The sequence below is a fragment of the Heterocephalus glaber genome, unplaced genomic scaffold (genome assembly GCF_053883595.1).
Source record: "Heterocephalus glaber isolate CG9 unplaced genomic scaffold, H.glaber_assembly_v1.0 deba00001509, whole genome shotgun sequence".
NCBI classification, from domain to species: Eukaryota; Metazoa; Chordata; class Mammalia; order Rodentia; family Bathyergidae; genus Heterocephalus; species Heterocephalus glaber.
Window position 1 is genome coordinate 39,913,760 of NW_028258325.1, and position 19,096 is coordinate 39,932,855.

The window sequence follows — 19,096 nt, forward strand, 5'->3', positions numbered from 1 at the left end:
CAGAAAACATCAAGTTCTTAGAAAGGTAAAGATGAAGAGTTTTATGTTTATTTTAACTTTTTTATAGCAAGAAGGGATCTAACAGTTGTTTGTTTGGGTTGTGTTGGCTATTTTTGCTGTTTTGAATAATTACAAAACTCATTGGTATGTCAAGGCCCTCAACCTCATCTAATTATCTTCTAGATCCCTTGCATGTCCTGGACTCATCACAAAAACTAAAGTAGAATCAATATGGGATATGGGAAAATTAGCTATATTTCTGAACCACTTGGGAAAGAAAAGCATTCTCTCGCACACTCTACTTGCACTTCCTGTCCTATAGACAATCAAAAAAATAAATCAATAAAAGAGAGAGCAAATAACATTATTCATTTGCCTTAGGAAAACAGGGTCACAGATTCAGTGGCTTGAAATAGTCCCATTCAAAAGCCAAAGTGTGAACCAGAGCAACCAGCTTTGCTGCCTGGTTCTTTCTTCTTCCTGGGTTTCCTTTGAAGAGAAATGGGGAAGAGGAGACATTCCCAGTGTAATTTTTATAAATACAAATTATTAAACTCTGATATGTGTGTGCATTTTGCAAGTTTGGTTTGTACAAAATAGATTATTTCTTGTCTTCATTCTTCCCACACTGTATACCATCCTGCCTCATGTTAAGCCAAAAGAATTGATTCATTTTTCCTCTTTCATTTCCAAACCTTAAAAGTTATTGTGCTCATAGACAGCTGAAACCTTTGGCTTCTGAGACATATATTGTGTATCTTTAGTTTAATTCACAAAAACAATGAATTTTAGTAGTTTTTCTAATTCCTACTCATATGGGCTTTTAAAGGTCTTCAGAGGGAAGTTGTGTAGTCATAGCAGACTCCACTGAACTGCCTTGGGTTATTTTTATTTTCTGTTTCTGTGTTCCTTAGGTAAACATGTGTTTGCATAAACCTTCTCCCATCTTATCTCAGAATACAGTGAAAATAAAAATCATCAGGTCAACCTGTGAAAATTTATATTATTTAACTAGAATTTGGAAACAAGGTCATCTTTTGCATAATATTTGTAATATGATGAATCCACTCTGTATTAGCTCTTCTCCATCAAACTTACCTACTCATACCCTCCTTCAGACTTAATTGTACACCATTTGAAAATTTATTATTATCCCTCTTAGAAGGACTTATTCATCACATAGCATACCACAAGTTACAGACTATCCTTTAGGAACTGGGCATCTTTTTTTTAAGAGCATCTTTTAAAGTCTCAGATAATGCCAATATGATCTTGTCTGTAATTTTAGATCTCTGAAAGATGTAGATGTCCTTAAACCACTCTCTGTGATTCAGTCAAGGAACTGCCATGAAATACTTCCTTGTGGGTGGGAAGCCAACTTCTAGGCAGCATCTGACCCCAAATGCTGTAGTATCATAGTGCCCTCCCCAGCCTGGACCCTACCCCTAGAGTAGTAGATTTGATTGAGCTTTCAGTCAAGAAGCAGTTTCCCATCCAGTTGGAAAAGATTCTATGCCTTTAGAGCCTCTGTTATCCACTCTTCTTTCCCTGTCCTTCCACCTACTTAATCAGTTAACTCTGCCAAATATTTCAGGTACAACTATGACAAAGATGAAAGTTTATTTTCTAAATTATGATTAGCCTTTCTTTCTAGCTATTCATATTCTTCAAGCATGCATTCTGCCCAATCCAATCTCTGAAGATGGTCCCCAACACAATTTCTGCAAAGAAAGGTTTCTAACAAACCTTTTCTTTTTCTTTTTTCTTTTTTTCTTTTTTTGATACCAGGGATCGAACTCGGGTTCTTGTGCTTGCACAGCAGGCGACGAAACCACTGAGCTAAATCCCCGGCTTCTTTTTCTTTTTAAAGAAACTTCCCAGCTCCAAACTTTCATGACTCTCTTAAGAGCCTTCTGTCCATTCAAAATTGTTACGATAGTGCCTAGAAATTCCTCCCTTCCACTGTAGCCCAATCTGTGAAGGGAATAGCTTCTTCTTCCTCGTCTTCCTCCTCTTCCTCCTCCTCCTCTTCTCCTTCTCCTTCCTCTTCTCCTTCTCCTTTCTGCTTTCTTTTTTCTTCTTTCTTTTTTTCCAAACTGGCTTAGTCTTCTGCCCCTCAAGCTCAGAATCCTATAAAGACTCATTCCAACTTCTTCAGTATAGATGAAGTTATTGCTGCTCTTAAAAGTAGTGAGTTCACTGCCTTCTTTTTCCCATTTCCTGATCTTTTTACCTAGAGATGATCTCACAGTTAATGGCTTCATTTTGAAGGCAGAGGAAGTGCTCCTCAGATTTTAAAGATTCATTCAGGTAAAAGTCACAAAAGATCCAACTTAAAGGAAATTTATGACTGAAATATTATCTCATATAACATTTTGTTCAGAAGGAAGATAGTTTTGGGTTATTTTAACAGCACAGTGATGACTTCACTGAGGACTCGTGTCCTTTCCATAACCCCTTCTTCCTTCTTCTGCATGTTATCAGCACTCATTATAGCTACAAAAGGGCTCTACATAGCCCTCCTCACACATACATACCGAAAGATAGAAACAGGGTATGTTTTTTCTTGAATCTCTTTTTAAAAACAAGGAAATCTTCCCTTATCATACACCCACAAGGCTTGCCTTCTATTCCATTGATTGTTCCTGAGCCAGTCACTGACAAAAAGATTGGAATGACCAAGACTAACTTACAGCACTGATCACTAGAGCCATCCAATGCTTGGAAAAAAATATTTAACAAAAAGAAGAATGACTTTTGGGAACATGTTCAAAAATGACCATCACTCATTGGTTTATTGTGTCAAAAAACACTTTCTCACATGTAATTTAATGATTTGATCTTCAGTACAATGACAATACCAGTATTAGAAAATACAGGTTCAAATAAGTTAAATGATATATCCAAGATTACATAGCTAGTTACTAATGGAGTTAACATTAATTCCCAGCTTTTCTTGAGTCCAAAGGCAAAGCTTTTCCCACTATGCCACATTATCTAGATTGAATTCTTTTTATCTTGATGATCCAGGTTTTGGGTAGTTCAAAAATGAGTGGTGAGTAGGAGGAAAGAGGACAGTCCCCTCTCCCAACAGCTAAATGTCATGCCCAATACTCTGTATTCAGTTTCTTTTTTTTTTTTTCATTGTTTATTGGTACATTTTAGGCATAAAATACAGTTACATTCCTTGTTGGGATCTTGTACCTGTACATGATGTTTCTTGGTTCTTATTTTTTCCCCATTTCCCTGCCCTCCCTTCATCCCCTCTACCCTTTCCTTTTTACAGAGACTTTGTTTCCATTTTTTCCTTTTCTCATATTTTTTCTTTTCCCTTCTTTCCTTTCCCCTACCTTTCCCACTTCCCTACTCCTTTAGACCTTTATTTCCTATTTCACATTATCAATTATACCATTTGAACCTTATTTACACTTTTAGTTTTTCACACCAGAGAATCTATCCACCCCATACATAAAAGCCTTTCATTATTTTTGAGAAAAAGTATAGAAGGAATGCTTGTCTGATAACAAAATAGCCAGGTATGTGTCTCAGGTCTCTTAGGTTGACATCATTGTTAGGGCACTATATGACCCAATTTGCCTAAGACAATCCCAGTGTGTAATTATTAAGAGCCCCTTTTTGCTCTCAAAGTATTCATTTGAATAGTAAACCATACAGCCACCCCAGTTATTGGGTCTCAGAAACCTGTGAGTATTTGAAATACAAATAAATTTAATATCACATTAAAAAAAATCCAACTTACTATGAATCATTTATTCATCTGACCACAGTTTTCTCCTCTATTCATGTTCGCATTATTTCTCATTCTTCTCCTTAATCAGCTTCAAACAAGGCCTTCCCTTAGCTTCACTGCAACAGTTCTCATTTGAGAACTCCAAAATGCTCTTGCTTCAGTGCTTGAAGTTTTATATTTTATTTCCACTGCCCAGATATTCTTCTTACTGGTCTCATCCCAAGGTTGGATTATTGATGAGCCAACATCACCCCAAAATCCACCTGCAGGTGTCCCTCCTCATTCTTTCTCTAGCTAGCACTTTATCAATTCTTGTAGACCCTTGTCCAATAAAAGTAGATATTTTGTGTATTTCTAGTAGTTTTGTAAATAAGCATTCTGCATCCTTAAAGTATAAGGTTCATACAAGTAAATACCCTCATTTTTTTAACTATTCTGCATTGTCTAAAGCATTGACTGTCCTATCCATGGCAGCTTCTATAAAGGCTAATCAAGTGACCTACGGTGGTAAATGCACTAATAGAGAAGCACACTTTCATAACAGGCAATATTTTAGGATTAGAGATAACATCTCTGAGATGGATGACCTCCACCTGAATCATTTTAGTCTCTTAGAGCCTCTACCTAAAACCTTTGTGTAAATGAAAAATGTAGTCCATGTTGAGTTGAATACAGGCGGGCATCAGAGTGGTCCTTGAGGTTTTTTTCTGCATATGATTACATGGAGAGAATCCTCATAACACCACCATTCTAGATCACCTGCATGAGCAGAATTGAATTTTTCATAATAATTATTACTGCTTTTTCATTATAGAAAAGGGAAATTTTTCCTTCATAAAAGTTTCATTTTCTCTCTTATCTATGTTTTTCTCTTTCTTTTTTTCTTCTGGTACTGGAGGTTGAGAGCCTTCGCTCTGAGCTATATATCCCCAGGCTTTCAGCCTTTTATGTTTTTACTTTGAGACAGGATCTTACTAAGTAATTAACTGACACAGGCTGGGCTCTAATTTGCAATCCTCCTGCCTCAGCGCCCCAGAGTGTTGGGACTGCAGGTGTGCACCAACATACCCAGTGCATGTGTGCCTTATTAGAAGCCTTCGAATTTCTTATGAGGTGTTTACTCAGATTTGGGACTATACTGCATTATCAATGAAAGATTTCAATGCAAATTCCAAGAGAATCCTCCTAGAGCATATTGAACATCAAATTCTTTTTCTGTCAAAAGATAAGTAGATGGTTCAAAACTATCTAAGAGGGACAGACAGTTCTTGACATTTGCCACTGCTTCTCAAGGCTAAATTTTTTTAAAAAACATGTACAGCAAAATGCCTTTTATATGGCCCCTTTAACTATTAACATTCCTGTTCTCTTGTTATGTGTGGTATTTACTTCTTAGCCTAAAATAAATATGTAATTTGCAAGCCTTACCTCACAGTGGCAATCGGCCACCCCAGTTTTACTAGATAGCATATTTTTCTACATATATTCCACAAATGCATTGAATTACAGTATATCTGCTTTTTCTTTTTTATCAACTCTTTGTTGATACACATCTTAGTTTCCTACATCTTTTTAAAATACTCACTGGATAAAGCTTGAAATATGTTATATTGTGCAACAATGCCCCTGAAATATCTTTAGGGATGCTCCTAAATTAGTCTAATTCACTGCAGTGTGATGGAAAACAATTATATATCCAAGTGACCTTTCACATTCAGAACATCCAGAATGCTTCTAAAAAGGGAACAGTTATGATTCTATATACATATACTTACTGTGTGTTCAACTCTGTATGTTAAAGAGGGCCAAAAAGGCTCAGTAAAAACTACTATGTTTATGGGATTATAAAAAGGTCAAAATTGCATGAGGTTTTTGGAAATTCCATAAAATTTCAATTTATGTAAACATAAGTGTTTACAAAGGCCAAAAATCCTTTGACATTTTAAAGTAAGATGTGAGTTTTGACAACCAGGCAATATTTTGTGCCATTGTACTGGAAGCCTGATGGCTTCTGTGAAATGATGATGGCATGTCATATAAGAGGTAAACGGAAAGAAAAATACAAAGTTTAATTTTATTTAAATGCAAATAAAACTGGCTTTGAGAGAAGAGCATCTGGGTCGGGATGGCTCACTTGGAAATTTCTCCTGCTGCCCATCATCTTGAAAAGTCATTTCATTCCTCTTATCTTTACCCTAGGGGACTGAACCTAAGGCAAAGACCTTTCCACAGTGATTCAGGAGGGCTGGGGAAGCAGAACTTCCTAGGCTAAAGAATAGCAAATTATTATCCTGCCAGCAATGGAACATCTCTTTGGCTACCACTTCACCTAAAATTTGATTGAATCCAAAAATTAGCCAAACTTGCCAAACCAATCTTCTGCTATTTTAATTCATAGCATCCTGTACTAAACAGTTGCGGCTTTCCAAAGCAGGTGCTAAGTACATGCAGAAACAAATACAGTACCTTCTGTTGCCTCTTAAAATCCGTTATGCTAAACTTACCAAATATGTCAGAAGTTGTTAAATGTTTTATTCCTTATGTTTTTAAGTCTTCACTAATCAATTTTGCTATCTACTCTCCTACCAAGTATGATTTAGGTATGTCATTTCCTTATTGGTATTACACAGTTCTTTTAAATAAAGGAATTTCTTTCTTCTCTTTATTTTTCAGAAGGCAGAACTTCTTTCATTGCAAAGAAACATAATATTTTAATGCTCTTTCAATATAAGCATTTTCTTTCTTACATAAGGAGGTAATACTTTTGATACCTACCACATCAATAAAGAAGCTAAATGGCAAGAGAGTTTTTCAGAAAATATGTAGAAATTTTTTAATGAGATGGGACTGGTTTTAATAAATGTGGAGGAAGAAAAAGATGGACTCCTTACTTTTATAATTCAAGTTTTCTATTTTGTATCACTATATGCTGCATTTTCTGATTGAAAGTGCCAGTCCTGCGTAATGATACAATATTTGTGGTTTTCTGTAGTTGCTTTTTACATTTGAAATCAAAGTTTCATACACTGTGTGATTGTTTATACCCTTTCTGTTAGGGATTTGATTGAAATATCCTAACCATTCCATTAATTCCTTTTTATGCACTTAAAGTATGTGGCATTATGCCTTCATTATCTCAAAAGCTATCTGTGGACAAAATCCATGAAGTCTGTAGACTGTGATTTATACACATGAAAGCAGACATAGATTTCCCTCTAAGCAGTGAATTAGTGAATAAGAAATTGTTCAGTGGCCTCTGATTCCTGACCCTTTTTCCCTCCATGGCCTTTTTCTATTCTTAAGCATTCATTAAGTAATTGTGTATTCTTGTAAACTGTAAAATCAATTTACATGCAATCAGGTATGGACACAAGAAATGCTTGTGCTCTCTCGATTTCAGGACTCACAGATATCCTAACAGTCACAGGACTGTAGTTCACTCGATATTTTGTTAATAGTGTGGCTTTGCTATAAAATACGTTGCTGTTTGCTTTGGTACTTCAAGATTTTAAATGTTGCAGCAAACAAAAGACAGAAAATGCATTTAAAAGGCTGGTGTCAAAAACCATCAGCTGTTACTTACAAAAGTTCTCGTGCAGCTTCTGAAATGTAGCTTATTGCTGTAAATATGTACAAGTTATGTTAGCTTGTTTATTTCAAGAACACAAATAAAATTTTTTATTAAAAATGTCTACATATAAAAAGCTTACTTTGTACTGCATTTTAAAACATGCAAGATTTCAGGCGTATCTTTTTATAATCCTTTAAAATGTTTAGAATTCTGAATCTATCATTTGAGAGCATTTATTATAAAATTTACTACAAAGCTAAATCTCTTTATTTTGGAAGAAATTCTTTGTAGGATTATCCAACAATTGGGGGAAAAAGATACCAGCACTTTTCCAGGAGCTTGTTTCTGTATCACTTTGATTTTATTTTTTCATAATCTTTAAGAAATACACATTACAAACCTTTGAACAAACAGAGTGTTGTGTATTAGAGAAAAAATGAAGAAATGAAGTCTTGTATTAAAAAATTATGCCTAAATCTGACTTAATAGTGTCCATTTGTGAGGTGTATTATGTCAAATTTCTTTTAAAAATCTCCATTGTAAATATGAATATTAGAGTTGACCTATTTGTCAGTCTCCTTATTTGAACACCTCCAACTTTCAAACTCATTCCTCCCCTCAGAAAGAATGTGTTAACAATAAAATAATGAACAGACTAAAGGTGTGAAGTTCATTTATCCATTAATTGGCTGTTAGTAGAATAGCTTTCTAAGAAAAGTCTAAATTTCAGCCTAGGGACAGCTTTAACATCCATCTAACAAAATAACTGGGAAGCACCATTTTACCAGCTCTGCCCCAGACTGCCGAGCTTCTGTTTGAGGTATTCAATATTGGCAACTATTTCCACAACTGTGCTTACAATAGGAAAGTAAAATGGCTATCCAATTCTATTTAAATTAGAAAAGAGACAACTCTATCTGTAACATTTATAGGATCTGTTATATGAAAGCTTAAATAAGATGGGTGTTTAGCATCTAACATCTTTCTAAACAAAGGAAAACAAAGTGTGTATTGATTTAGCATGCAGTCAACAGTAATCAAGCAAGGGGAATGGGAGAGGGCTAGGGTAATGGTATCAAACAATCTCAGAAGACTACAATTTAGATGGTGAGACACTCAGTGATGGTTACAAAGTGAGCACAAATGCCCAGAGAGAACTGGGTAAAAGATTTTATCATCTGCTGGTACGGAAGAAGGTTCCTCTGGACATCTGGGAAAACAGTTGTTTGTGCAAACAGTGTATCTGTGCTATCACTAGTGTCCAGGTTATTTCACTTCCAAGTCCACTACATCATTTCTTTTAACTTGTTTCTTACTCCAAAAAAAATCTGCACATATGAACCACCCATATTCTGCTACTAAATCGGTAGTATTTTTCTAAAGTATTTTAAAATAAATACTGTATCTTATGTCATTGTTCTTATACATATTTCTAAAAATTATGGGCATTAAGAAATTTAACCATTACACTATTATCATAGCTAACAAAAATAATCATTCCTTGATATCATTAATGTTCAGTCCCTATTCACATTTTCTAGTTGCCTCCAAAATGTCTTTGACAGCTGTTTTTTCTCTTTTTAAAAAATGAGGATCCAAGTGCGGTCTACCTGTTGCATTATGTATATCTCTGAAGTCTCCGAATCCAGAGCATTTCCCCTTCCCCTTTCACGGCAACGACTTGAAGGAACTAGAACTCTCTATTCTCCTGCAGTGGGGACATCAGCTGGGTCAATTTTCTCGATGTAAATAACACTGAGTTTGCCTCATACATATTTTGTGAGAATTAAATTTATCCATGAGTTCTGAGATTTTTCTTTTCCCCATTTTGTGCTTCACAATATTGAAGCTCAGCACGACAAAAATGATTTTCCAAGTAGGCAGAGGAGTCAGATGCCCAACTTCAAAGCTGACATTTAGCCTTACTCTTAAGCATCATCACCTTTTATAATACTATATAATTAAATATATATCTAAACCCAAAGCTTTTGTTCAATTTCATCATATTCACTTTCAATGGGCAATATTAATGAAAAATTCATTGTACTGAAAGCAAAAAAATTATCAGGGAAACATAATATAATTAAATTATTATAAAAAAGAAAGAAATGAAATCCAAAGATAGTATTAAAATATACTGAGAAACTTTTCTAATATAGAAATATTTGATCTTTGACATGAAGCATTCTAAAAGAGTTAAATTATAAAACTGCTCAAAGGCAAACTCCTTTGTAACAAAGTATATCAGCATACACTTGTTTAGCTACGAAGAGTCTCAAGTGATTCCAGAACTTTCCCACCCTCTTTGTTAATTATTATGTCCCCAGATAATAAATAAATAAAACATAAGATACCTCCCAGAACAGCAAGCTCTTATCTGGGTTTACTGATACCATGTAAACAAAAGGCAATAGGTCTTTTAGTTTTTGGGTTTTTTTACAGAAGTTCAGAATTTTGTGAAAAGAAAATTTAGAAAGTTATCACATATCCTAAAAAGAAAATATTAGGGGCAGGAAATGTTAATCTCAGCAAAACATTAAACCTATGAGTATGTTTGTCATTACCCCATGTTCCCAACCTTGATATTAGCCAGAAAAGTCAACCCATTTTCCTAGATACAGCATTTATAATAGAAACTTTAGCTTCATTAGAAGATAAATATACTTTAGTGTTAAACAAATATAACCTTTCCTATTCCCTTTATTGTAAGAATGTGTGGCACTGTCGTTAATGAATTTTGTTTGGTGTGCGAGCCAGGACTAGTGCAAGGTTGGCTGGCTTTCACTGGGTCTGTGGGGTTGAGTCTGGCTACGACATCCTCTGTATCTGAACAGGGGAGGTTATGCTCTCCAGGGAGTTTATACTGAACCTTTTCTCTTTAAAAGACTTTTACATATTTTTAGGATGCTTTTCCTTAAATACCTCAAGGCATAAATAAAATGCTACATAATCATAGCTCTGCTTTTGACCATTATTATAAGATTTAATCTTATCAGGATACAGTTATAGGGAGAAAATAAACATTTTATTCTATCTGCCATCTTCTTTAATGACTTCAGAATTAACATACTTATATAACCTTGTAATTTCACTGTCCAATTTCCTCAGGTATTCAGTTCACATTGAAGTAAGAACCAAAAAAAAAATTAATTTTGCTTAGCCTAAAATTCTTATGGATGGATTTGTATTTTTCCAATCAAGTTAGATTAACAGGGCCGGGAATTTGGCTCAGTGGTTCTGCTGCCTGCCTCAAAAGATAGATTAACAGATACTGGACTTACAGTGTGACCTGAAACAACCAAAGGGAACTGGAAGGAACAGATTACCTGCTCTACACAAATACACACACACCAAAAAAGAACCCCACTGGTATTGAAGGACTGTCCTTTCGAATGACAGAAGACAAATGTAGTGAGGACTAAGACCAATTCCAGACCATTTTTTTACAGCCAGGAACCCATAGGAGCCTGGAGGACTCCCTGAGTTGAGTTGAAGAGGGAGTTTGGAGTCCAAGAAGACCAAAGCACATACATTTCACAGATACGTTACTAAGAGGAGAGATTTGGCAGAGAAAAACAACCATAGAAAACTACAGATTACTCTTGAGTATTTGGCTAGGGAAAGAACTACCTGTAAGAATTAAAGGAAAGAGGGCCTGTTGCCCATAAGCTGTCAAGAATAGGACTTGTTTCCATCCAATAAATTGAAAAGACTTTCAAATTCACAAGTTGCAAGGTAGAGCAGTCAAGAAGGTCTTACTTTGTTGGTGAGAAATAATAGGCCATTACTGAGCAGTGCCTAGTCCTCCTTAACAAACCAGAAAAGCAAGCTTGACACCCCATTGATCACCACTTCCAAGTAACTTAATTGCACTACATACACACACACATGCACACACACACACATGCATGCACATTATTACCAGCCATGCAAAGCAAAAGGAAAACAGGAACTAGAGTGAGTATAACAAGTCAAAGCTAACATTTATGTTAAATTAAGATATTAGAAAATTATTATAACTATAGGCCCTATGTTTAAAAATTAAGTAGAGACTGGGAAGATATTTATAAAACAACAGTAACAGGAAAAAACTAATATTCTAGGGGCAGATTTCAGATTTCAGCATTTACGATAATGATGTATTAGGTAATGTAGAAGGAATGATAACTATACTTAAAGATACAAGAACAAACACCATCCAAAATGAAAGAGAGGAAAATAATTTAAGAGAAAGTGTATCAGAGAGACATTGGAGTACTTCAAGCAGTCTAACATTGCAGTTGGAGTCTCTAAAGTAGGAGAGGGTCATAGAAACAGGGAAAAAAGGTAAGAAAAAGTGACTGAAATTTTTTTTAATTTGATGAAAACTATAAACCTATAGATCCAAGAAACAAACAAGCTGCAAGCGAAGAAACTTAAACTATATCAAAACATAGAACAATAAAGTTACACCTAACAAAAAACTTTAAAGCAGACAAAAACATGTTTTTAAAAGAAATAAATAATGATAGCAGTTTTTATCCAATGTACATTATAAAGTGCGTTGCATATGGAAATGCAAAACTTAAAATAGCCAAAACAACTTTCAAAAAGAACAAAGTTGGAAGGCTAACACTGACAAATTACATAAATTATTATAAAGATACAGTGAACAAGACAGTGCACTATAATAATAGATGGCTAGAACCCAATAGTTTCCATTACACTTTAGATAATAGTTTAAATTGATCCACATAAATACAGAAACTGATTTTTGACAAAGACATATACAGTACAACAGAGACAGGACAGCCTTTTCAGCAAGTGATACTGAAATAATTAAATTCTCACATTCCAAAAGTGATCTCTGATCTATACTTTATTCCATATTTAAATATTAACACAAAAGGGAACAAAGACCTGAATGTAAAGATTCAACTATAACATTTCTGGAATTATAGGAAATACTCTTTGTTAATTTAAGTTACACAATGATTTCTTAGGTAAAATACCAAAAGTATGATTCCCAAAAGAATTAAGTACTGAATGTTACCAAAATTTAAAACTTCAGTTGGAAGCTGCACATGTAACTCAGAGCAGAGCATGTGCTCATTAGCAGGCTCAGGGGCTGGGGTTTGCACCTGCAAAATAATAAATAACAAAGTAACTAAATGAATAAATAACAACAAACCACCACTTCAGCTTTTCAAAAGATACCACTGGGAGAACTAAAAGACTGAGAGAAGATACTTGCAAAACATGTATCTGATAATGGGCCTGTGCCCAAAGCATACCAACAGCTCTTAAAATTCAGTAAGAGAGCAACCTCATTAAACATAAGCAAAAGGTATGAACACTGCCACAATCGAAAATACTAACAATACCAAATGCTAATGAGAATGTGGAGAGACATCAGTTTTCAGTCACTGCTGCTATAAATGCAAAATAAAGTGACGGCAAGATGGCTGAAGAGAAAGCCCCAGACTCTCCTTCCTCCCCATCATTTCGAAACACCAAGACAAGAGTAACACACAGACCAATTCCCTTTGTGACTAATCCAGAAGCCAGTTCAGAGATATGCGGACCACAAGTGAACACAAACCCATCATTATCTCCTGTAGAATAATGTACTGCACTCATTTGCCACAGTCCATTCCCCCAGCTCAGCATGAGACCAAGAGGACAGTCCTGGCTTCTCCAGGGAAGGGAAAGGACTGGAACATAAGTCCAATGTTCTGTCTTTTCGAAGAACTGCCCGACCGATGGGTGTCTCAGAGGGGTAATGAGAATTGGTATAGTCTACCTGCCCAGGGGCTTCTGAGAACAGAAGACAGGAGGCTGCTTGCTGTTGCTCTAGAGGTCTGCAGTAGAGAAGAGCTTGACACAGATTGGTGGCCTCTTCCTCTAGGGGAAAGACAAGAATATGTACAATGTTTTGGCTTTCCAAGGTGACTCAAAAGTTATTTCTCTCTTGCCTTACTTAGAGCACGGAAGGTCCCAGAACACTCTCAAACCCTGAGGGTTGCTGACAACAGGAGAGTGAGTAGGTTGCAGCAGCTGCACAGAACCTGCAGTACTTCAGACACCAGAGAGACAAGAGATTATGTGCTCCTGATACAAGAAACACACAAACCCTCCAACTGGGACTTTACCTGCGACAAACACACAGAAAGAGAAGGATACTATAAAATGATGAAAGGTCCAACTCTTCAGGAAGATCTGACAAATATAAATAAGTGTGTACCTAACATTAGAGCATTAAAACATATAAATTAAACATTGATAGAACTGAAGAGAGAAAGAGTAACACAATAATAATAATACTAGGATATTTCAATAAAAACAATAATTTTGAGTATCCAATAATGGATAGAACATCCAGACAGATCAATAGTGAAACAAGACCTGAAGACACTACAGCTATATATGTAGATGAACACTTCTACATGTATTAGAAGAACACTACATATACACAACATTCTACCCAACAGGAATAGAATACACATGCTCAACAGGATATGAAACATTTTCCAGGAGAGATCACAAAAAGACCCTTCAGAAATCTACAAAGACTGAAATCAAACCAAGTATGTCTGCAGACCACAATAGAATGAAGCTAGAAATCAATGGTGCAGAAGACTAGACATCTCACAAGTATGTGAATATTAAAAAAGACACTCCTTTACAAACAATTCATAAAAGATCAAAAGGTAAATTAGAAAATTTATTGAGACAAATAAAAACACAATACACCAAAACTTATGTGATACAACAAAAGCAGTGCTTAAGTAAATTTTGTAAGTAAATACATAGGTTATAAAAGAATAAAGATCTCAAATAAACAACCTGTTATAGCTTTAATCTTAAACATTTCCCACAAGCTCATGTCTTGGAAGACTTGGTCCCAGTGTTAGCAACAGTGCTCAGAAGTAGGGCTTCTGGGAAGTAAATGGATCATAAAAGCTCTGACTCCATCAATTTATTAATATATTGTTGGGTTTATAATCTCTTGGGCTTTTGGAAGGCAATGAAAATTAAGATGATGAGACCAAATTGAAGGAAGTGTGCTATGATTAGATCTAGAATGTTCCCAAAAAGCTTTTACACACTCAGAGGGGTTTTGGAAGATGATTCATGGGAACCCTTTATCCATCCATGGATTCCTCCACTACTGACTTCAACAGCTGAGGGCAATTTTAGGTGGAAGGGCCTGGTGATGGGTGGGTCACTGGAGGAATGACCAGGAAGGGTGTATCTCTCTCCCTGGTTCCTCTTTTTTCTCTCCTTCCTGGCTACCATCACATGAGCAATGAGCAGCTTTCCCCTTCCCAGGCCCTTCCACCATGCTGTTTCTGCCTTGGAGCTCACTGAACTTGAACTGAAATTGTAAGTCAAAATAAACCTTTTTCTCATTTAATCTGCACGTGTCGGTATGTACGTCAGTATGTATATCAGTGAAGTCAAAGGGACCAAGACAAAGTGGGTCATCCAGATTGTGTTTGGGTACTATATCTTGTACAGGGTCGCTTCCACTCTGGCTTTATCTCTGCTTCCTAGCTGCCAAAAGGTGAAAGTCTTTCCTCCACCATGTCCTTTTGCCATGATGTTTCTGTCTGTTATGGTTTGGGTCTAGATGTCCCCCCAAAGCCTCATGTGGTCATAGGTGGCTGTTTCAGAGGTGACTGAATCTAGAGAGTGTGATGCTGGGATTAAGGGCGTGTGATTGCTAAACCAGTACACTGATTGGTTTGGCAGCACTCTAATCCCAGTAGTCTGGATAAGATAAAAGGGGCACAAGGACACTGTTAAGGTTCCTTATTTTAGCTACAATGTGGGCACCATGAGCTGTTTCTCCTCTGTGTCACCCCTCTGCCATGTGCCACTCTGCCTTGGAGCCAGCCCATTATGGGCTGAAACTTCTACAAACTGTGAGCTAAATAAACTCTTTTCCCTTTAACTGGGTGTCAAATATTTTGTCTCAGCAACGAGAGAAAAGTAACTAAGACACTGCCTTACCAATAGGCCTAAAAGCAATGAAACCAGGCAATAATGGACTGAAACCTCTAAAACCAGAAGCCAACATAAATTTTTCCTCACAGTTGTTTTTGTCACATATTTTCTCATAGCTATAGAAAGCTGTCTAATACACAACCCAATTTTGCACCCCAACAAATAGAAAAACAAAAAGAAGAAAAAAATCTAAAGTTAGCAGAAGAAAAGGAAATAATAAAGATTGAAGCACAATGATTAAAATAAGAAAAAAGAAAAAAATAACGTAACTAAGAGTTTTTGAAAACATTAAAATGAGGAAGCCTAGTTACACTCAGGAAGATTGAAATAAAATTAGAAATGAAGTATGTCTAACCTACAAGTAGCCTACTTTTATATAAGCATACATGAAAGATGTTCAGTATCACTATTCAGAGAAATACAAATCAAAACCATATCACTTCACCTTGATAGGGTGATTTTAATAAAAAACAAGCAAGCAAAACAAAATTACAAGTACTGATAAGGATCCAGAGAAAATGGAACCTTTATACACTGTTGGTTATGAATGCAAAATGGTGCACAGCTATGGAAAACAGAATGGTAATGTCTCAAAAATTTAAAATAAAACTGTAATATAATTCAGCAATTTCACTTGACAACTTATTCTAAAAAAATTAAAATCTCAGATGTTTGGCCTCTCTGTTCACTGCAGCATTATTCATAACAGCCAAGAAGTATAAACACCTGTATGTCCACACATAAATGAAAAAATGTAGTATAAATACACACTAGGAACATTAGTTTCTCTTTAAAATAAAAAAGGAAATGCTTGGGGGCATTATGTTAAGTGAAATAAGCTAGTCATAGAATGACAAATACAGTGATTGTTTATAGGAGATATTTAAAGTAGCCACACCATTGAAGCAGAAAACAAAACGGTGATTTCCCAGGGTTGGGGAAAGGGAAAATGGGAAGTTGCTAGTTGCTGTTCAATGGGTATAGACTTCAAGTTATGCAAGATGAAAAATTTCCACAGATCTACTGTACAATAATGTGCATATAATTAACAAATACTGTACTATCCACTTAAAAGTTAAGAGAATAGTTTTCATTCTGTGTTATAAGAAAAAGGAGGAAGAGGGAGAAAAATTCAGCCACTTTGAAAGACAATTTGGCCATTTCATGTTATTAAGCATAGTGTTACATAGGATTGGAAACCTACTTCTAGATGTTATCCTATTATTTTACAAACCTATGTCCACATACGAACGTGTCTAAGAATGTTGATGGTACCTTTTTATTCATAAGGGCAAAAGACAGAAGCAACCAATGTCCTTCATTACATGGATATGTAATACAGTACAGTGGAATACTGTTCAGAGTTTTAAAAAATAAACTATTGGGCTGAGGATTTAGCTCAGTGGTTCCAACACCTGCCTTGCAAGAGCAAGGTCCTGAATTCAATCCCCAGTACCAAATAAATAAATAAACAAACAAACAAACAAACAAATAAAAATAAACTATCAAGCCATAAAAAGACACAGAAGTAACCTAAATGTACACTGATATGCAAAAACAGCCAGTCTGAAAAGACCAGCCAGTCTGAAAACAACCTCAGTGGTTGAGGTTCAAAAGTGGGCAGAGAAGGATGAACAGATGAGGCACAGGAAACTTTTACAGTGTTGAACTATTCTATATACTTTCTGGACTGATAGAACTATGCAAAATAAATGTATACAAATTTTAAAAATCATTTAGAATGTTTAGGTATTCCAGAAAGCAATACAGACTGTGGAAAAAATAAATAAATAAACCCAATTTTATTACAAATGTATAAAACAACCTCATTGAATGAAGTGTTGACCTACATAACTTTGGAAATTAGTAGCATCTGTACAGCTAAAGAGAAGGCATGTATATATAAATTCTTGCTAGTAAAGCTGTTTCCAACACACCTAGATTAATAATTCCAATACTTCTACAGATCTATGATTGAATTAAATAAACAAATGGATAATCCAGGCTAGAATCTATGTTTCTCATTGCTGGAGTTGAAATTTATACATAAGTATAGGACGCTAGAAAAATCTGCATGCTAATGCTTATTTAGCTTACAATAGATACATAAAATTACATAAAGAAATATTTAAAGATGTGTGTACATACACAGATTAGTATACAGACATAGATTTCTTTGTTCTGTCAGTTCTGTGAGGGCCTAAAAGCAGCAACACCCCAGTAGCAATAAGCTCAGCATGCCTAGCTTGGTTTCTAACATATTTCAATAAAGAGCCAAAGTTTCTTGGAGAAATGGCTGGGTAAGAATTATGTAAGAGGAGCCTAGAATATCTTATACTGCCAGAAAGTAAAGAAATGCTTCTTTTAAAAATATTTTTTAAATGCTACCCTTCCCAAAGGAACACTCACTCCCAGTGATGATGGGGTGGTCAAAGGGATACATGGGCCAACCAAAATAGCTTCAAATGTCCAAAGCTGGAGTAATTTCAGTAATGAAGCAGAAATGGATTATAATCTAAAATACAAATATCTGTGTCTACACTGGTATGAATGATTAAAGAGACAAATCTGTGCAGAACTCCAAATGATTTATGTAGACACTCCAACCTCACAGAAGTACAACTGTCCTTTCCTTTAAGTATGGGCTGAAAAGAGAAATTTCCTTCCGATAAGTGTGGTGCAAAAAAGATGAAATAGAGTACTTTCACAGTGAAGATATCTGATGACCACCACTTTGGCCAACTGACCAAAACCAACATCAGATTATCAATCATGTTAGTAGAGTGCCCCTTGGTACGTTATGGTAAGTTAATTTATCTCTGCAACCTTCTTCCCTCACTCCCACAGTCCCAGTCTAACTACGAAAAGACAAAATCAGATGAATCCCAATTAATTGTCTTACATATCATCTTGCCTGGGTTTCTCAAAACTATCAAAAGTCTAGGGAACTGGGACAACAGGGGGGCCTAAGGAAAAGTGATAACTAAACTAAACGTAATTCAGTATCTAGGATGGAGTCCTGGAACAGAAAGAGACATTAGGTAAAAACTCAGGGATTTTGAGTAAACTGTGGAATTCAATTAATAATATTAGTATTAGTTCATTAATTATACCCAAACTATACCAATGTTAAGTACTTACAACAGGAAAAATTCAGCATGAGGAATATAGGAATTCTCTATACCAACCATCCCCAACTTTTTCCATGATCTGTTTATGATGGAAAACAATTTCTCCACAGACCGTGGCAGGGGTGGGGGTGGGGGAGCGGGATTCCAGATGTTTGTAAAGAGCAAAGGAGCGGTGCACAACCTAGATCTCTCTCATTTCATGCCCAGTTCACAGATTTTGTGCTGCAAGAATCTAAGGACACTGCTGACCTGATGGGGGGTGGAGCTCCAGTAGTAATGTGAGCCATGGGAGCTGCTGTAAATAGTTCAAGCTTACTCACCTGCTGCTCACTTCCTGTTTGTGACCCAGTTCCTAGCAGGCCACATATGTGACACTGGGCTTACAGAATCGTACTGTATACCATCTTCTCTAACTTTCTGTAAATCTAAAGCTGTTCAAAAAAGAATAAGGTCCATTCACGGGAAAAAATGGAAAAAAAATAAACTGGAAGAAAATATCTGCAACACAAGTACATGAAAATAGTCTTGTAATCAGAAAAAAGTCTCAAAACTCAATACTATGGCAACAAAGAACTCAATTTAGAAAAAGGGAACAGATATAAACTTCATTGAAATGTACAGATGGCAAATAAGCACATTAAAAAGTACTCATTA